The sequence below is a fragment of the Anabrus simplex genome, chromosome 3 (genome assembly GCF_040414725.1).
Source record: "Anabrus simplex isolate iqAnaSimp1 chromosome 3, ASM4041472v1, whole genome shotgun sequence".
NCBI lineage: Eukaryota > Metazoa > Arthropoda > Insecta > Orthoptera > Tettigoniidae > Anabrus > Anabrus simplex.
Genome location: NC_090267.1, coordinates 72,350,021 through 72,371,710, shown reverse-complemented (window position 1 = coordinate 72,371,710; position 21,690 = coordinate 72,350,021). Strand labels below are relative to the sequence as shown.

The 21,690-nt window shown below is 41.5% G+C and overlaps 1 protein-coding gene across 5 annotated transcripts in view; it reads left to right on the top strand.

The window, feature by feature from the left end:
* The window catches only part of LOC136865980 (beta-1,4-glucuronyltransferase 1), a 467,674-nt gene that overhangs the window by 346,759 nt on the left and 99,225 nt on the right, over window positions 1–21,690 (top strand). The window contains exon 1 of one of the 5 annotated variants that reach the window (XM_067142568.2): window positions 21,389–21,487. The exons of the other annotated variants lie outside the window; for them this stretch is intronic. The gene's annotated coding sequence lies outside the window, so the exon portion shown is untranslated. Of the gene's footprint in view, window positions 1–21,388; window positions 21,488–21,690 lie in introns of those variants that run through there. 5 annotated transcript variants of the gene reach the window in all.

Below are 21,690 nucleotides of genomic sequence, written 5' to 3'. Positions count from 1 at the left end.
CAATTTGGGCTACCATTAAGCCACTTGGTCGGTCGTCTTCAGTATTACCGGTTTGTCAGACACATCGCGAACTTTCCTCCTGAGAATGAAATATTACTTATGTTCATAATTTTTAAATACATATTTGTTTAGTTTCATTTGGTATTAATAGCCTTCATCCATTTTCAAAAGGCTACGCCTTGTTCGCACATCAGCACTTCGTCTTTCGCTGCGACTATTTCCATTCTGAGATCCACCAGATACCTTCTTGTTCGACCTGTCCCTTCTTGCCTAAAATATTAGTGATATATAGAGCCGAGATGATTAGGCTGTAGTAAGTTAGAATGCAAAATTATTTGTTCAGTAGGAAGTGTAGAGAGAGTAGCATAATTTCAAGGGGTTGTAATAGGCCGTGCCGCTAATATACGTTCAAACCTCATAGCAGTAGGAACCGTCGTCTAACCCGTTCTTCCGTAATGTAGAGAGTAGCATAATTTGTAGGGGTTCTAATAGGCCGTGCTCCTAATGTACATTCAAATCTCATAGCAGTAGGAACCGTCGTCTAGCCCGCTCTTCCGTAAAGTAGAGAGAGTAACATTCTCAAAGGGCCGGGACCATAATGTTTATTCAAATCCCACTGCCGAACTGTTGTGCAGGCTAGGGAATACTTGTCACTCGCTATAGTAAGTTTGCAGTCTAGCCTATTAATGCCTAATCACCTGGGCTGTTGCGAAAAAGACCTAATGATATGTTTAGTAAATTTAATTTTCCTTCTTTCCATTATTTCAACAATATTCTGTCCTCTACTTCTGTTAGTTCTTCTCGATTTGTTTTTCTAACATTTCAGCTCGTTCTATTTATCTTGCGCCATAGCCACACTTCTGCTGCTTCAAAGCAGCTCTTCTGTTTTTCTAATGTCCAGCTTTCACTTCCATAAAGCAGTGTACTCCATACAAATGATTTTGTGGAAGATATCCTCTGTATTAATATGCTTAATGCTAAACATATTTTTCTTTATCACCCTGATTTGCAAGGGCTGTTCTTCTCTTCAGTTGCATCATCAATCTGTTGTTTTCTATAATTATACTTCCCGAATATCAATACTTCTTTACCTATCACAGTCGATTTTAAAACTTTATTTATTATTTTAAAATCCTTCACCGAGCGAGTTAAGAGTGCGGTCATGGGTGCGCAACTGTGATCTTGCATTCGGGAGATAGTGGGTTCGAACTCCACTGTCGGCAGCCCTGAAGATAGGTTTTCGTGGTTTCCCATTTTCACACCAGGCAAATGTTGGGACTGTGCGCTAATGCAGGCCACGGCCGCTTCCTTCCCACTCCTAGACCATCGTTACCGTAAGAACTGTCTGTGCCGCTGCGACGTAAAGCCAATTGTAAAAAAGAGAGAAGATTTCGTAGATCTTAACTGAAAAATAGTTCTCATTTCAAAAGAAAAGTTCTACACAGTTCTGTTATTCATCTAGTGTACACACGAACGAGTGTTAGTGTGGCGCGCTCTTTGTACCATATCACCAGTTTATGCTTCAGTCACCTGCTGCAAAACGTCGTCGATGGAGCCGATCACGAGTGTACCGCCAGCAGCAGCTGGGGTTGTTACAGCGAACAGTTAAATACTTTGTGACAAACCATCAGTTAGCGAGAGGTGAACCTTTATCCTTTGTTGTTGTCACGAGCCTTATCCCAATCTTTCTGACATGGCAGTTGATAGATGCTATTTGCTTTACGTCGCACCGACACACATATGTCTTACGGCGACGATGGGATAGGAAAGGCCTAGGAATTGGAAGGAAGCGGTCGTGGCCTTAAGGTATAGCCCCGGCATTTTCGTGGTATGAAAATGGGAAACCACGGAAAACCATCTTCAGGGCTGCCGACAGTGGGGCTCGAACCCACTATCTCCCGATTACTGGATACTGGCCGCACTTAACCGTCTGCAGCTATCGAGCTCGGTAGTTGATAGATGTGGTGGCAGCCATTGCTTTTAAAATAATAATAATAATAATAATAATAATATAATTTTATATTACTATTTACAGATTTACAAGGGCACATGACAAGGCGGGCTTATATCTTTAAGTCTAAATTTCCTATCCATTCTATTTCTGTAGGTATTGTCAATAGGATATCGAACCGATTTCCCTGATATGCTCTTCCTTTTTACAACGTGCTTTACGTCGCACCGAAGGTGACGATCGGGTAGGAAAAGGCTAGGAGTGGGAAGGAAGAGGCCATGGCTTTATATTAAGGTACAACCCCAGCAGTTTTCTAGTGCGAAAGTGGGGAAACCACGGAAAACCATCTTCAGAGCTGCCGACAGTGAGGTTTGAACCCTCTGTCTCCCGAATGCAAGCTCACAGCTGCGTGCCCCTAACTGCACGGCCAAATTGCTCGGTCATATGCACTTCTATCACATTCAAATGCAATGTAGTGAACTGACTGTGAGAGAGCACTTCAGACAGCGGATAAGGAATTTTACCCCATGTAACCCTTTCGATCATAATGTTCTGGATATAGGACGATTAATCTCCGTTCACCACAATCATCTTTGGAATGCTATAGACTCTAGCTCTGCAGTATGCTGTTCCTCAAACATCCACATCTATGGATTGTATATTATGCCCTCTGTAGGTACGAAATGTCAGCGCAAACATTGAATCAACTATCCCGTGACATCAAATATATCGATTATACAAAACCAACTTGCTCTGAATCGTGTTCATATAGTTAGAATAGCTATATAAAAGGAGATAAAATTATTTTTGGCTCAAATAGACTTTATTTTCAAAACGCATTGTTAGAAACTATGAATCCGTATAATGATCAGCTACAAATGTTTTTTAAATATCTTGCCAGATCTAGGACAAAAACCTCAAAATAGAAAATAGTGATTCAGCACAAATCCCGTGGTTAGTCTGAATCCTACTGAGGGCAGCGCATGTTCTTGGCAGATCAAAACCGGGTGCAGGGCTCTATACAGTCACTCTAAACTTGAAGGTTGATATTTATTCTCAATGGTTTCCATGCGAGTCCAGCACATTTTATTGGTGGATGTCTATATATCAGCTGGTTCCTATTTAAATCAAGGCTGTCGCAATGAATAGGAAGATCCAGATTTCTCAAGAATTTTTTATATTCGCGGATCAGGGAAAATTTCTTGCGTAGGTCAGGTGGGATGATGTTGCTGAGGACAGGGAGAGTAGGTGTAGGTCTAATAATATTCTTCGTAAAGTTACCTCTCCTGCAGTGTTCCTGTTTAGTACACTACGTAAATAACAGATGAGATAGGTGTAGTTTGCTGCCGCTTGAGCTATATGTTATTTCCTTTCGTGGAATGTAGATAAATCGAGAACAAGTTCAGTTGGCTTCATGCCTCAATATAAAGGCGAGAGTTCTCCAACTCAAGCCTTGGTCTCGTCTGCCCGAGCACCTTTCATATTTGGGGGCTTTTATGCAAACCGCAGAACCGCGGCGTAGGCGTGGTTTCATACTAATATAGGAGTTAACAAAGCTTTTACTTCCTTGCTGTCGGAATGAGACGACTAACTTTGTCAGAGTAATTTATTCGGTTTAGGACTAAACCCTAACAGCATCGTAGTTCTATAACTTCGCTTACATCACCTTACGTAGATCTCCCTTTCATTAAGGCCATGTTCCAGTTGTTATATTAATGCGTCCACTCTTTCTGTTTCTCAACGAAATGACTGGTAACACTAAGCTTTGGATTATCCTCTTTGTGTTAATGTTTGTTTTTTGCCCTGCAGTAATAAGAATAGAGCTAATGAAAGGGAAGCAGCTATTCAAAAAACAGTGATAATATTGTTGCAATTTTGCCTCCGGTTTTCTCATTGTTTTTGTAGGACATGCGGTAAAGGTAAGCAAAGAAATCTAAGAGGAATTTTGGAAGGGATTTACAGTTCAAGGACAGATATACGTAACCCCGAGTTTTGCTGATGAAATTATCATTTTACTCGAGTCTCCAGAAGATCTGAAGAAACTTCTGAATGGTACGTACACAACTTTGGAGGAACAATACAAGATGAAAATAAGTCCAATGGAATGCGGCCCAATAAAGTCAGATGATGAAGGAAACATTGGCTAAGGAATGAAGTGAATGAATATTGTTACTTCGGTAGTAGATTTACTAACTACAGCAAAATTAAATAGGGCATATAGAATAAGCACAAGAAAGGAAGGCCTTTCTTAAAGAAATAAAGAATAAATCAGTTTGCTCACATCAAACATAAGATATGGATATTTGAAAGGCTTGTGAAGACTTTGGTGTGGAATGGCATTTTATGGATGTGAAACATGGACATTAGCTAGTGCAGAAAGAAGAATAGGAGCTGTTGAAATGTGGTGTTATAGAAGAATTCTAAAATTCAAATTGGTAGATCGGATCACAAATGGAGAGAGACTGAATCGACTTGGTGAGAAGAGAACGATTTCGCGAAATTTGACCAGAAGAGAGAGATTGATAAGACTTGTCGTAAGACACTGAGGACTTGTTCAAATAATTCTTTCAGGGCAGTATATGCGATGACAACAGCGGGGTTAGACCAAGACATGAATGTGCTAACGGATTAAAGTAAATCTAGGGTATAGTAGTTCCGTAGAAATGAAAAGATCAGGGCAGTGTTGAATCATATAGAAGGTGCATCAAACCACTCTATGCGCTTACGATCCAGATAATAGCAACTTCAGTAGCAAGAATTATTATATTTCTTGATCATTTGACTGTTTTAGCAGTTCTATAATTTAGGCTTCAAATCATGCATTTAACATCGCATAGCCTGTTTTGAACAACATACGTTTTGGCAAATTGTGTTCTATTTATGAAGACGGCCAGCTTAATGAGCCTGTGAGAATAAAATAACTTGTACAAATGAGTTTGAAAGTTACGCATATTACTGTACTCAAATCTTCTTAAATAAATTAAATAGTAACGGGTTAACTCGCATAATTTCTGTAGTCAGATGTATCTTGTACGACACAACAACTAGGCGAATTCTTATGCAGAATTATTATTATTATTATTATTATTATTATTATTATTATTATTATTATTTATTTTCCTTAAATTGTACATGTACAGTTTATGGGTGGTAGATGGAGAAAGGGCAAGCCTCACATACACGGAAGTGCCTCCATCTCCACATGTGTACATAAACTCTACTGAATATTTACATATAAACTTATGTAGACAATTCTAAATTTACATACTTACACTACAAACACCGTACCCTTAGAATGATAATTGTCTTGATTTATTCTGAAAATATTAGAGTAAGAACACCCAGCCATTTATACTCTCACTCAGACCCCTGTATACACACTCATTCACAACCACTCCCACACGCGTACGCACACACATTCGTCCACATACACCTGTACTTGCACCCATCCTTCTTGCAATTCTAATTTATACAAGTTATATACATCGCATATGGGTTTCTATTTATATATACATTTTCTTTACTTCGCAGAGGAAGTGAGGAGGAGGAAGCATCTTTACCTCTGATGGCAGAAGGTTCCAGGTACGAGCAGCCCTTGCTTAAAACCCATTTAAATATGAGGTTGTTCTAGCGAAGGGAGGGGCAAGAGTAACTCCTTGGCCACTTTTAACAGAGCGGTAATTGAGCTGCAGGCGGTGGAAAGGGGAGAGGTGTGTGTTATGTCAGGGATTTCCTAAGGAAGGCTACATCTATTTGTGTGCATAACGAGTTCACTCTTGGCAATGGCCTGGCTGTGTTTAAGGGGTTGTTCTGCTCGTCGCTGGATACCCTCTAGTTTCCTCATATTTTCCGTTGTAGTTGGATGCCAGGAAGGAAGGCCATATAATAGTATGGGCCGCACTAGGGAAATATAAGCCGTTCGTAGGGCTTTACTTCTTCCTCCCGAGACACGTCTACGGACGAAACCTCACTTCCTCCACGTGTTTATTCCATTTCAGATTGTCCGTAATGTGAATACCAAGCAGTCTGATGGAGTTACAAGTCGGCAGTTGGATTCCACATAGAGTAGGTTGGTTCTGGAGTGGTTGTTTAGCTCTGCTTAGTCTTATATATTTACACTTCTTAATATTTATATACATTCTATTTACCTCACACCACAGAGCTATACTATCGAGATCCGTCTGGAATTTTACAATACATCACTGTTTTTCATGGGTCTGTAAATGACTGTGTCATTGGCATACTGCGCCATGGTCGAATTTACACAATCCGGTAAGTCGAGAGGATAAATCGTGTTCAGGAGGGGCCCTATCACACTGCCCTGAATTACTCCAGAAGTAATTGTGGTTTGGTCTGATTTGGCTCCTCCGTACACAACACATTGCGTTCGACCCACCAAAAATGACCTCAACCATGACAGCAGTTTACCCTGAATGCCGTAGTTGCTAAGTTTTAACAGAAGTCTTCGATGTGACACCTGGTCAAAAGCTTTGCTCCAGCCCAGAGTCACACAGTATATTTGTGAGACATCAAATCAGTAGTGATTGATGGACTATACTTTAATTTTTTACAATTTGCTTTATGTCGACCGACATGGCGACGATGGAATAGGAGTGGGAAGGAAGTGGCCATAGCCATAATAGAGGTCAGCCCCAGCATTTTCCAGGTGTGGAAATGGGAAACCACAGAAAACCACCTTGAGGACTGCTGAGAGTGGGGGTTCGAACCCAATATCTCCCGGATGCAAACTCACAGCTGCGCGCCCCTAACCGCACGGTCAACTCGCCCGGTTCTGTAGGCTTTTTACAATTTAGAAATTCTCTTTTTGTTTGCTTCACGATTTAATCTGGATGGTTGTATGATTTCCCCTGAGAATTTGAAATCATTTACCTGAAGGATTTTGCCAACCTGAGTTAGCAGAGGTTGTTTAAGTATCGAGGAGATCCTTCCACGTATCGGGTTTTCTCATTAGCGATTTGGAACTCAGTTTTAGATGAAATTTCATGAAGTTTTTCCAGGGACCGAATTGCTTCTTGTCTTTTGCCGGATAGAATTACCAAATCTTATTATGCGAAATTCAAACAGTCGATATGAATTTTATCATTAACTAACTTGCCGATATTAATTCCTTTTGTTTCCTTTTCCACGTCCGGACTACTTTCTCTAGCAGAAGATTGAACAATAACGGACATAAGCCATCTCCTTTTCTGACCCCTGTCTTAAAATCAAAAGGTTCATAAATTTCACCTAAGAACTTAACTTTCTAGGTCAGGGGATTTCAAATGCCGGCCCGCGAAGTCACAGTTTGCGGCTTTTAAACAAAATATTTTACAAAATGTGAAGAAAATGTACACGCACGAAAATGCATATCTCGTTCAGAAATGTATTGAATTTTATACCCGTTATGGACCCTAGTCAGAACTAATTTATTCTTTAATATTATTTCCGGTTTTTAAGTATTCACTTGGTCTGAATGTATATTTGATTTTTTTTAACCCGAACTTCGGCGGATAATGAGCCCGAACTAATGTCAGTGCTAGGTCTTAACCATTATTAAAAAAAATGGCTATGGGATCCAAGCCAACCTCACTGTGGACATTTCATTCAACGTAGCGTGCAATGAATACCAAGAAATGCTTTAATTGCCATCGGTGTAAGAAGCGGTTTCAGTTCATCGTTCCTCTCTCATTGGCAGTACTAGCTGGAACACTGTGTTTCACACTCTTAAGAGATTTTCAGGGATTTTAGGCTCTTACAACTGTGTATTACCGGGCGAGTTGGCCGTGCGGTTAGGGGCGCGCAGCTGTGAGCTTGCATCCGGGAGATAGTGGGTTCGAACCCCCACTCTCAGCAGTCCTCAAGATGGGTTTCCGTCGTTTCTCATTTTCACAGCAGGCAAATTCTGCGGCTGTACCTTGATTAAGGCCACGGACGCTTTCTTCCCATTCCTAGGCTTTTCCTATCCCATCGTCGCCATAAGACCTACCTGTGTCGGTGCGACGTAAAACAAAAAGAAAACCTCTATATCATTGTTCTTTTCACACTACACCCATTAAATTGTCCTTTTGAGTTTTGTTTTAACTACATTATTAACTTCAGTTTGTCTTCAGGATTTTTTTGTTGTTGCCCTTTTTGTCATTTGCCAAATATTACTTCAAATAAACCGACATTGTTGGGTGCTCTTCTTTCAATTGTCCTGAGTATAATAGTGTTTTAAGCAGTCAAAATTATTAAACCTTCTTTTCAATTGAACTATACATATTATTTCATAGGGGCTGCCTGGCCAAGGCGGTAAAGGCATGCTCGGTTCGCTCGGAAGGACGTGGGTTCGAATCCCCGTCAGGATGTGGTAAATTTTAAGAAACGAGATTTCCATTTCCGGAGGTGCACATGGCCCTGAGGTTCGCTGAGCCTACACCAAAAATGAGTACCAGGGGGGCAAAAAGGCGGCCGGGCGTAGAGCTAACCACTCTACCCCATCACTTGCCGTGGTTACGGATAGTGGAAGCCTTTACCTTCCACCCCTCCAAGGGCCTTCATGGCCTGTACGGAGATGACTTTGCTTTTATATTATCTCATAATGGTACCTCTGTTCTGACAGAATTTTACGAAACTTGGTTACTTGTGTGCCCCGCGATCATGCCTAAGTTTTTTTGAAGGGGCCCTCGAGCCCTTACAAATTGGAAACCCCTGTTCCGGATAGTATCAGTCAGCGTCTGATCAAATTTATTGTTTTTTTTTAATCTATTCTGAATTCTTCCAGCACATCGTATTTGTCTAAGTAATCGTACGCTTTTTTGAAATCTACAAATACCGTTACAGTTTGTCTGGTTGTACATATTTGTAAGATGGTTCTACACATGATCTTCCTTATCTGATATTATTATTATTATTATTATACTTTTCCCATACCTGTAGAGTTGCGGGTGCGAACTGTGCTGCACATGCGGATTTGGCCATGTTTTGCGGCCGGATGCCCTTCCTGACGCGAACCCTATATGGAGGGATGTAATCACTATTGCGTGTTCCTGTGGTGGTTGGTAGCGTAGTATGTTGTGTGAATATGAAGAGGAAAGTGTTGGGACAAACACAAACACCCAGTCCCCAGGCCAGAATAATTAATCAGAGGCGAATAAAATCCCCAACCCGGCCGGGAATCGAACCCGGGACCCTTTGAACCGAAGGCCTCAACGCTGACCATTCATCCGATGAGTCGGGACTAATTATTATTATTATGATTATGATTATTATTATTATTATTATTATTATTATTATTATTATTATTATTATTATTATTATTATTATTAGAGGTATTATTCGTGTTTAAGGTCATCTGGTGTTTCCCACTTGACTCTGAGAGACGGCAAGATTGCTTAAAGCTAGTTAATGACGAGAGAAATTCTGTATGCACGATCTACTGTGAAGCTAAAAGTGGTCCGTATCTGTGTGGGTGTCACGTCAGCTGATTGTGCCATTCCAAGTTCGTGACTTGTCCTTGCTATCAAGACCTTTGTGACAGACCTGGTCCGCTGACTCAGTGATCGTAACTTTCATCTTCTGTAGGAAATGTATCACTGTCTTGACACACTGATAGTATCAGCCAATCTTTCATAACGCTCTAAATCAGAACGAACAGTTGTATTTGTACTAGATGCGGACTGCGATTGTGTGATGTTTTGAAATATTAGTCTTTATTTTTACATTAATATTATTGGTGGACGGAGTGAGCACTGCAAGTGCAGATTTCGGATTGAAACTAAATTCTAAGAAGACGCGAGTTCATTTTGATTAGCCAAACAGAAAGTGCAGACCTATCAATTACCTACTACTATAATTTACTAGTCACTAAAATGTCTTCCTCAACCAAGAGGAAAGTTCCGGAGATTGTGAAATCACATTTTTAGGGATTGCCTACCATCTTCAAGCCGCGGGCTTTGTGGTGCGATCCCACAATCACAAACGCAATTCTGTGCGACAGCAGCGCATTCTACGCTCGACAGTGGACAAAACTTGAATTAATTAAGTTTCACCTGGGATATCAGCGCATTCTACGTTCGACAGTAGACAAAACTTGAGTACGTCGGGAATACTGCACTCGCATCCGGCACATGCCATGAGACTTTCAAACTTCGCGTTTTCATTATTTATTAATACATCCATAACAGGGTATATCCCCAATTACAATGCATAGTACAAAATACATTCAATATATAAATGGTACCTATATGTACAAAAGAATATATAACATTTAAAAAAACCAATATTGTCATGACTAAATTAAGAATAATTTAAACATATTTTCAGTAAAACATACAAACATATAAAATATGTTATTTTCACAGAATGCGACAGCCCTCTGATCAGGCATGATCTGAGCTATATTGGTGACAATAGGGAACTGCTCACAGGCTAACCAACGTGCTTGCCAATATAGCTGGTATAATCACAGAAAAATGGCTGTATTTCGCTAATTTACATAGTTACTGTTTTAATTGACCTGTATAAGTTAGAATGCTTCTAGGGACGGGTCGATGCATCCTGGCAAGCATGTAGGAAGGATCACTCCGTTCTACTATTCATCGTTTCACATATTACATGTTTTTCTCATTACTAAAGGATGCACCTCTCGTTAGTAAAGTGTTACATGATATTGTTCAGAATATAGTGAGCTACATAAAACACGTTTAGAGTTATAACTCTGGTACAGTGTATTAACTGACACAAAACTACGAAAAGTATGCACATATTTGACAATTTCGAGCCATATAGCGAATTTTTACTAGCGGAATTCCGGATATTGACAGAATACAAAGCAAAAGGGTGCCACTTGCCAATGCCGAAACGCAAAAACCAAGACGCCGCCCGGCCTCGTACCAGTGCAAGCATTGCACACAGTGATTCGCCATTGAGTGAAGACATCGATGTAAGTTCCAGTGATAAGTCCATGGACATCGACACACCGTCCACCCTTATTTTATATTTTCAAAAGTAATATACACCCTTCCATAAACAGGAAATGCTGCTAGTGTGAGAGGATATGGCTTAACGTCACCCCAACTCAGATACGATAGGTATTCAGGAACGATGGAATACAAAAGTGCTAGAACTGGGAATGTTGTGGCTGTGATACGTACCCAGACTAGGGGTGAGATTTGTGAAAGGTATTTGTTGTATGTCCGGCGCTCCCTTTCTCGCTCCGTCAGCCAGCTGCACGCGCGCCTGTGTATCATTCTGCTTGCTTCGACGCGCAGCCCTCAGTGCGCGTGCCTGACCATCGAGTGTACTATAAATAGGAGCTCCCTGCCTGCTCAATTGCCCACTTGCCCTGGTGTCCAGCTCCAGAATACACCCTACGTCGAGCACGGAGGCTACTCCTCTTGAAAATGTGCTTCGACCAGGTGGACTGAATTTCTGGCAGTACGAGGTTTCACCTCTGGTCACCGCTCCCTTACCTGTTTCCGCTGCCTATGTTCCGTAATTCTTTTACAAGCCATTTTCATTCCCTAATTTACGCAAGCTCCCTTAGTTTCGCTAGGTGGAATTTCTTCAATCAATTGAACTTGCTTTTTAGGAATTCAGGCACTTCAACCAACAAGGACTCTCAAAGACATTTATGTTAGTGTGCCAGATAGTTTTCGACTATCAACGTGTCAATTCACAAAGACTATCTTTTCAAGATAGAAGTGTATATAAAGACTGTAAACCTGTACATATTGTATAAAGACAGACTTTTCTCAAGATTCAATATTCCTTTTTGCTTCAAAATAAATTTCAGTTATTTGTGTAAATATCATAAAGTGAAGCAAATAAAAGTTGTGTTCTGTAAACTTCAACCTTGGTTACAACAGTATTATGAATAAAGCATTGGCTGTGTTATTGAAGTAATTTATTAGAGGATGACCCAGTTAGCACACACATACAATTACATTCGACGATCAACACTAATTACTGGCTATTTACAAAATTCTCTTGTCCTCACAGTGGGTCTTCGGCTGGCAGTCCTTACCTGGAACGGCAATCCTTCCTAATCTTGCCTGGCAGATATCATCTTTCACTTGGCTTCGGTCCATCCACTTCGCACACAGTCCCATGAGGTTTGAACCCACGCCCGTTGGCTGTAACAAAGCATGGCTGTTGTACTCGTGGCTCGACTTCAGACAAGACCGATAATTTCCGCACGCAACTCTCATGACCGATCCACACACTGAACTCTCGGCTCACGACTTGTAACTCACTAGTCAACTCTCACCACAACAAAAGCACCAACTCAACTACGTCCGCCTGTTCGTGGAGAGCCTGTTTTTATATACCCGGTGATGAAGTTCTGGTATCTTCGGGTTGTGGCCAGAATAGGAGCGTTCTAGTTTCAAATTTCAGAAAATCCACAGACACCAGACGAAAATATGCCCTCAAGCTGGCAAGGAGGCCCCCAGCCTGACTCATTCATCCATTCGAGGAAATACCGATGGGGGCTAGAACAAGGCCTGTGGCATCACTAGGTAACAATATAGGTAGAAGAGGTTGAAGGGGATAATTGAGAGTTACAGAATAACTGGTATTAGCATTGGACTTTGTGTCACGAAGGCAAATTAAAACTGATTGTGTTTGTCCGGCTGCTTGACTGAATGCTCAACGGAATGGCGTTCGGTTCAGACGGCACCGGGTTCGCTTTCCGGATGGGTCGGGGTTTTGTCCGTATGTTGTTAGTTGCTCTAGAGTGGGGACTGTGTAATTGTGAAAGTCTTCATTCACTTCACTTAAATAGAACACATCACTCTACCGAAACACGCAGTAGTGAATACATGCCGCGGGGCTGAGTTCCTCAGACGGTTGAGGCGCTGGCCTTCTGACCCCAACTTAGCAGGTAGGATTCTGGCTCAGTCCGGTGGTATTTGAAGGTGTCGGTATATTCTGGCGCCCCGGCGTCTACAAAAACCATCAAAAGTAGTTAGTGGGACGTGAAAACAATAACATTATTATGAATACATGCCTTCACATAGCATTGACGTAAGGACAGGCATCCGGACATAAAACGCGATAGCGCCGACCTCATTGCGATAAGGAAGTCACAGTAAGAGCTGTCTTGGAAGAAATTCGAATTAAAAGTTTTTCTAATTCATTTAAAAGGTCAACAAGTTTAGCATGAGAAATTACTTTTGATTCATTGAATTCTTAGTTTTAAAGGACCGGTTATGAAAACCACTTGCCGTATTTTAACAGTTTCGATGTCGAGAACGAGAACAGACGCAGTGAAGTGGGCGGGAATACTGGAGTGAGGAAAGTATGAGACTCATTCTAACTCCTTATGGTTATACTCTTTAAATTTCACCGGTTGTGACCGACTTGAGGAAAAACAACCTGTACTCATACGGCGTTCACCGTAACTTAGATATTGTTTCTCGCGCAGGAGGGTGAGTGAAGTTACCTTTGTGGAGTTCCTTGGTGATATGTGGAACAGAAATGCTTCAAGGCATCTCGGAACTTGGCTCGGGAGAATGAATGACGAGATACAAACCCTCTTCTCGGGGATCTTCTCCGTTCTAGCTCATGATCTGTCAGTGTGCTTATTTCTTTTTATTTTCGTGTGACGATTTCTAGCCTGCTGGCAGTTCTTGTAAGGCAGACTCTCCGATGAGGGTGGCTAGCATCTGCCATGTATGAAAAACTGCGAGTTGTTATTGCGGAGGGGACTATTGCGTACCGTATGAGTTGCATGAATGCTGGAGACAGCACAGACATCCAGCCCCGAATCGAATTTCTATCCATCCTGGGTTGAGATTTTGATCTCAAAAATTCCATGGCGTCCGGCCTTAAACCCCCGCCCAAAACCAAAATAAGCGTGGGTGACTCCAGCGACCCCAGTATCAACGTATATAAGCTTATGTATGTATGTATGTATGTATGTATGTATGTATGTATGTATGTATGTATGTATGTATGTATGTACAACCGTTACCCGTTTCTCTACCGTTTCGTGTATGAAGTGAGACGAATATTCGTTCTTTTAAGATTGGATGCCTTTCGTGACGTTAACCTCATCAGAGGAGTTAATAAGATTAAATGAATGATGTGATATAGTATATCACGAAGACAGAGGATGAAACTCGGTGCCGGCACATAGCCTACTCCTGACGAATAGTACCAAGGGGTCTTCTACGGGCATAACATCTCCATCCGCCGGACGAATCGCCATCAATGGCTTCATATGCCCTCACTCCATGTGAACACCGCAGAGAGGTTTGGAATTGAATCTAGGCTTTTGGAACCCACTGTAGTGATTAGAAATTGTATACCACTACCTCTCATACACTGACGGCCAACATTCCAATGGTGAACATTTTTCGACGAACGGGTCTCGAACCGGCTAACCATGGTGTCGGGCTATATACACTTAACACCTTGTCGATAATGGCCACCAGGTGGAATAAGCCTAAGAAAGTACATGTTAAACGGTTATTATAATTCACTTTTGCAGTTAATTCACTTCATTGTAAGTGTAATAGGCTGTTTCCACAGTACTTGGGGAATTCATTGCCAATAACAGTGAAAATATTACTGCTTGAAGGTAGTAATAAATATTATAGAAGTACTCACGTCTTCCAGACACAGTCAGCATGATAAGTATTGAAATTTCGTGATGTTTCCACCAAAGAAACCCACTGCACAATTTACAACCCTTATCAGCTTACAAGATGTTGAGAGGACGTAATTAATTGATCAGACATTCTCCTCTCGCAGGGATAAAGCGCAGTGAAGTTCAACTTCAGTTTCTGTGGAATTAGCTGAATAACCCATGTAAGATAATTTAAATAATAATTAGAATACACATGGAATATTTTCACAATGGTAATAAATTTAGTAAAACTTAATATTTCAGAAACATCAACTTGTTCAGTAATATTTACTTCTATGGCTTAAAATGGAGTAAAATAGCAAGATATGATATCTGAGCCTCGACACTTCTTAGCTGGATTGCATTTAGTTATAGATCAAGAGGTAGTTACAAGAAATTACTTTCTGCATTTTACTTCTGCTATATCCTATGGCTACCTAATAATAATGCATTTAGCATTTATTCCGAGGTCATTACCAAGCAAAGCAGCAGGAAGCCCAACTTGTGTCGCAGTGCAGCTGTACCGAGAACGAAATGAGCAGCTAAAATTGGACTCTGCGAACTAGTTCAAGTTTACAGGCTCAGAATAGCTTGCTGGTACCACGGACGGGGTTAGCTCCCTCGACCTTCTGGGAGTAAAGGAGAATGCTACTTCGCAGGGTTTGTTCCGTATAATCAGAGCTCTGAAATGTGTAATGGTAGGACTGGGGGTGCGAGCCCTTCTGTTCGCCTCCTTCGCACTAATTTCAATATTTTTTGTTTACTGTCTGCTTTCCGTCGCACCGACACAGATAGGTCTTATGGCGACGACGGGATAGGATGGGCTAGAAGTTGGAAGGAAGTGGCCGTGGCCTTAATTGAGGTACAACTCCAGCATTCGCTTGCTATGAAAATGGAAAACCACGAAAAACAATCTTCACGGCTGCTGACGGTGGGGTTCGAACCCACAATCTCCCGAATGCTACTCTCAGTTGCGTGGCCCCTAACAGCACTATCAACACGCTCGGTAATTTGCCATGTTAAGACACAATAATAATAATAATAATAATAATAATAATAATAATAATAATAATAATATATCGCTGTGCTTCCAGGGTCGAGAACAAGAAGGATGTAGGGATGTGCATAATCGGACTGAAGAAATCTATAACAGAAGCACTTTGACTCCGATTGCATACCAAATGCCACCTCATACGACCGTCCTTAACCCAATCTCTGATTAATTTCCAATCCTCACGGTACGCGGGGCTACTAACTGGTCTCCCAAGCCCCTTACTCGAAGCTGTAATAACTCTACCCAAGAATTGCACTGCTGGGAGCCGCTTCGAGTAGGTGATTGCATGTGTTGACATTTAGGGAGGTGTAACGCAAGGCATGGGCCAAGGTACAATTTTGTATATGGTATTTACCTGTGTGCAACTACTGAATCATTTGGCATTTACTTGAAGCACGCCGCTTCAGTTGACATAATGAGCGGATATTGTCGATTTGGGAAACGAACTTTCTAATTTCTTGGTGCACCCACGTTTTCTTCTAGTTGCTCATAATTTTTGCGTTAGCAGATGACGACATGAGGCAAGCGTGTTGCATAGAAAGGACTGTTGAAATTTGTCATTTCATGTTTAAATAACTGAAGGCAGGCGGAAATTATAAGAATAGGATGAATTTCTTGGAGGGTCAAATAAATGATACACAAATGTTTGTTGCCGAGAGATTAAAACAATCAAATCGAATCAAACGAAACCCCATGGTGCAACAGACTACCAAGTGACCACAGCTCAGCTCGAAGACCTACACATTACGAGGTGTCGTGTGGTTTGCAAGACGAAACATCTCGACCGCGTTTCTTGAATATCTAGACCGGGTCCGCTACTTCACTATCAGAGAGCTCCTCAATTGTAATCACGTAGGCTGAGTGGACTTCGAAACAGCCTTCATGCCCAGGTAAAAGTTCCTGACCTGGCCGGGAATCGCACCCTTATCCTCCGAGCAAGATGAAGGTACGCTACTCATACAACAGAATGTACTTCGTTATCTTCGTGAAATAATGTTGCTCTAGCTGTGGATCAGTGGTTTAATTGCCTTCGGACTCTGAGGTCGCTGTTTCACACCTGACAGAGGTAGACTGATTTTTGGGGGGAGAGAGACCGAGCAAGCGGCTGCACTTTTTGGGTGACGTAGCTACCAGCTTGAATTTGGGAGATAGTGGGTTCGAATCTCACTGTCGGTAGCCCTGATGAGCATTTTCCGTGGTATCCCATTTTCACACGATGCTGGCCTTTCCACTCCTAGCCCTTTCCTATTCCGTCATCGCCATAAGACCCGTCGGTGCGACGTAAAGCAAATTAAAATATTTTTAGACTGTATATTTACTGGCGAGATGTGTTTACAGTGCACTGTTCTGGTGTGGGCTGGATCAAATGTTACTCTCCATAGATCTGTCTGTCACATCCTTGGCTTAGACAGTATGAAAATTCTAGTAACGCCATTCCTTATCCATCCCTATCCCTGTTATGAGTGGTATGAAAATGTCCCTCATAGGGTCGATTGGTGTGTTTATTCCAGTATGCTTGCCAGACTGATATGCAATAGCAACTTCTGGCTTGGTGAGGAAAGCAACTTGGAACTATCCCACTCCTCATTTCAGTGACGCTTTGGCCATCTATGACAGGTTTTGGTGGAGCTGTTAAGAATCAAACCAACCTTCGGGCTGAATACTCTAATAATTATTATTGTTATTATTATTATTATTATTATTATTATTATTATTATTATGAAATAATGTTCGTATTTTAATGAGCGTAGAGTTATCTGTAAAATGTTACGAAATTGGCTTTTTTGGCAGGTGCTTTTGAGAGCTTGGCAAAACACTTTTTCAAGTGTTCAATAATAATTAATAAATTTTGTCTAAGATGCAATCAAATATATCAGTTTTCATTCTCATGCAATCAGAAGAATCTGTATGTAGTCATACATCATTATACTTACAAAATTCTCTACTGGCTGGCCAGACGACTGTGCTGCTGTCGCGCGATTACTCTGCTAACGTATCCCTCATCCTCCTCCTGTCACGCAAACACTGCGCTCTGTGCGCAAGGTATGAGCGTGACCGGAGCGCTGTTTGGAAAGGGCTGCGCTAATGTCTTTTCCGTTTTTGGTTCAGTGGATGAATTCAGAATTTAATCTTTTTACTAATGTAAATTCTTCGTCAGATGATGGTGAGGTGTAGGCCTACATTTTTAAATTCAACTGGGACAACACATTGAGCTTAGGTCACTGTGCCATTGTGGCCACACTGATGCAAAAGACTAGATTTGCTTGGTTTGATAGTACGGGCTGTGCTTCGTAGAAGAGGAGGCCTAGGGCATGTGAGGGAAATTCGTTTGGCATGTTTACTTAAGGTTTATGTGAAACCTATTCTCCACGTCTTGAGTGCGGACTTTTAAAAAATCACGTTTGGCTTTTGCCCAGTCGACCACACAGCCAGCTCATAACACACTGTACAACATTAACCAGTATGGCACTGATTAATCTTCGTACAGGGAAATGTAACTACTGTAGATATATACACCAGTAGTCTAAATGAGCAAGCAAGCTGTTTGTAAGGAAGCTGGGCCTGTCTCATACTATATGTATATTATTTTGTATTGTTTTGTATAGGATCTGATCTCTGGGAACTTATATATTTTTATGTCTGAGGCCTGTAGAAACTGTTTAACTATTAAGTAAATTTTTGGTTGATAGGCGTTAGTAGCATGTACAAACTTGTTGGTAATCTCGTTCATAACTGAATGAGTTGCGCATTTTTTTTTACGTTGCACCTGCACAGTTATGTCTTATGGCGCCAGGCTGAGTGGCTCAGACGGTCGAAGCGCTGGCCTTCTGATTCCAAATTGCAGGTTCGATCCTAGCTCAGTCCGGTGGAATTAGAAGGTGCTGAAATACGTCAGACCCGTAACTGTAGATTTACTGGGACGTAAAAGAACTCCTGCAGGACAAAATGCCGGCGCCTCAGCGTCTCCAAAACCCGTCGAAAGTAGTTAGTGTGACGTAAAAGTTTATTATTTCGATCTTACGTGGCTTTAATTAAGGCACGGCCCTGGCATTTTTCTGCTGTGAAAATGGGAAACTACGGAAAATCATATTCAGAGCAGCCGACAGTTGGAATTCGAACCCACTGTCTCCCGAATGCAAGTTGACAGCTACGTGACCAAACCACGCAACCACTCGCTCGGTTGTTGGCATGTAATATGTCTTGTGCTCAACCGTATTTTCAACATTCTAAAATTATGTGGTGTAAATCTACGTCACATGGGGAGCTATGAACACAGAGCTGGCGAGTCCAACACTTTCATTCTAGAGATCAGAACTGCGACAAGTGCGTCTAAGCTAAGTTTTGAAGTCAGACTTTCACTGGTTACTCCTACTATACGTAGCAAGAAAGCACGTTTCAAATCATACCACGACGACGGCGAATCAAACTATTTTTATGGTTTACATAAAATAATAATTGTTGATGACTCACAGTAAAGAAACACGTGGCCATTATAGGCGCTCGTTATTAAACCCTAATAGCATTGCTACCAAGTAATAAAACCGCGCTGCTCTCATCATCCTCGGCAGCGCCGTGTATTTATGTTACTAAAGAATAAAGTGTCTCATTTATATTTTAATTGACGTATTAAACTATATGTTTGTTAATCGCGGAGAACGTTATTTATTTAGCGATATTCTCATGGTTGTGCCCCTAGATGTCTACCGTTAAGTGAACTCCGTTGGAACCAAGCTCTGTCAGTACTAGTGATGGGATAATCGAATACAAAATAATAGATTCTCCACGAACCTGCTACGCAGGCGTAGCAGGGGGAGAGGTGATACTCCAACGTGGCGCGTCCCAGGTGGCGGATAGGGGGGTCCTAACCGGCTTGCCGGCGGACTTGAAGGAAATAAAATACCTCTCGCGGACCGAACACACTACCCCCGGCGGGTGGGGGACGCACATGTAGAATACACCCGCGGTATCCCCTGCCTGTCGTAAGAGGTGACTACAAGGGGCGATCAAGGGATGATTGAATTAGAACCATGAAACTACTCTTGATTCGTACCATCATGCGGGGAACACTATGGGTTGCATGTACTTGCGAGTAGTATCACTAAATTGGTACGAAATAGGTTTGTGATTAGTTGCAATAAAACGCCTGGCCTGGTGGATTCCAGTACCCGTGCGTTGTATCCATGTGGGCAACACCGCGGCTCTGGGCGTAGGCTGTGAGTTGTACCGCTATATGAGCGGCACCGTGGGTCAGCGTTGCCTGTGGTTGGTACCCACTATGTGAGGAACACCACGGGAATACCAGCGCCCGTGACTAGTACACCTAGGTGAGGAACCTTACCGGTTTGCGTTGGCTATGAGTGGCGCCATTGTGTGAGAAACACCATAGGTCTGCGTTCCCTGTACGAATTGCAATACTTGTGAGTAGTACCATCTTGTGTGGACCACCGTGAGTCTTCGCTACTTTTGATCAGTACCGCAAAATGACAAATACCATGGTTCTACTTTACTCGCGACATGTACCATTCTGTGGGACCTTAGACGTGAATTTAGCACCCCTTCAGACATCAAGCATCATTGTGCTTTATAAATGGTCCCTTGGTCAGTAATACTATAATTAACTACCTTCTTTTCGAGTCCGATCCACTGTTTTTGTTTGTTTTTGTTTTTTGTAGGGTTCCTGTCAATCCATTCATTCTTCATGACATTTTTTATTTTATTTTGGTCATGGATGAATTTGAATTTTTTTGTTATTTCATTTCGTACCACTAGGGGCCGATGACCTCGATGTTAGGCCCTTTTAAACAATAAGCATCATCATAATCGATTATTTGATTATATTTCCCATTCGATTACTTTTCGATTATTCATTCGAATGAATGAGGCAACTGAATAGTGAATGCTTTCGAAATCATCGAATGAAAATTAATGTTAAGACAGTCAGTTCACTTATTTAGTTTCAACATATAATTTTCATAAGAGTTCATCTATTCGGTTATTTCAATCAGTTATCCATCCGACACACTTAAACCGAAAAATTGATTCTTGACTCATCCGAATATTCTATGCGATACAACGTAATATCTGAAAGTTATTTGAGTATTTTATTCGATTTTTTAATTCGATTATCTAAATATATATTGGACTGTGGTATGAATAACTCCCTGGACATGCGAACCTCGTATAACGCAAAAGATTAGGAGTTGGTCAATGAGTTCAAACTTGGAATATGAAACAGAAGAGTTGCAGCTGTGTTCTAACTTATCGACCCCATTCGGAGACCAGATAAACCTGACAGAGTTACGCATCGACCGCGTCACTGTTATCTCCTTTAACACCAGGTGATAACTTATCATTAGAGATCGGCAGTGTTGCCAACTTAGCGGATTTTCCGCTAAATTTGGAGGAATTAGAAGATTGTTGGCGGAGAAAAATATCATTTAGCGGACAGAGGATTTTTTGGCGCAATTCTAGATTTATTATAGCGGAATTTAGTGTTTAACAATTTTACGTTTAAAAAAAATTGTACTCCAGCCTGTCTCCGAGCTATTCCGTATTTCTTATCAGGAGCTAGTAATCACATGAGGAAAACGTGTTGTTTGGATTTGATGTTATGAGATCACGGTATCATAAAATTGTAATGAGTGGGGAAAGGGTACTTATCTCTTAGTTGACGAATGGCGACAATGAAACTGTGAGGAAGTAGCATTTCTATTTATGCTATGAAGGAAGACCGTTTAACTGGCCTGTTTTGTGAGTGGCCCTTGAGGTAGGCGATTCACCTAGTTTGCACCCGACACTAGAACGCCTACACGTTTTAGCTCGCCGGCTTCCGTACAGGGGGTTAATCCCAGTGAAACTCACAGATCAGGTGAGTGCAGACATTTACTTTTATTATTATTATTATTATTATTATTATTATTGCTCATTTTTTGCTCATTGAGATCCGATTTCTTGGCGGAATTTTAGCGGATCTTGAAAATACAAGTTGGCAACACTGGAGATCGGATTTATATTATGTATAAATCGCCGAAGGAAGCCTCCGTGGCTCAGACGGCAGTGGGTCGGCCTCTC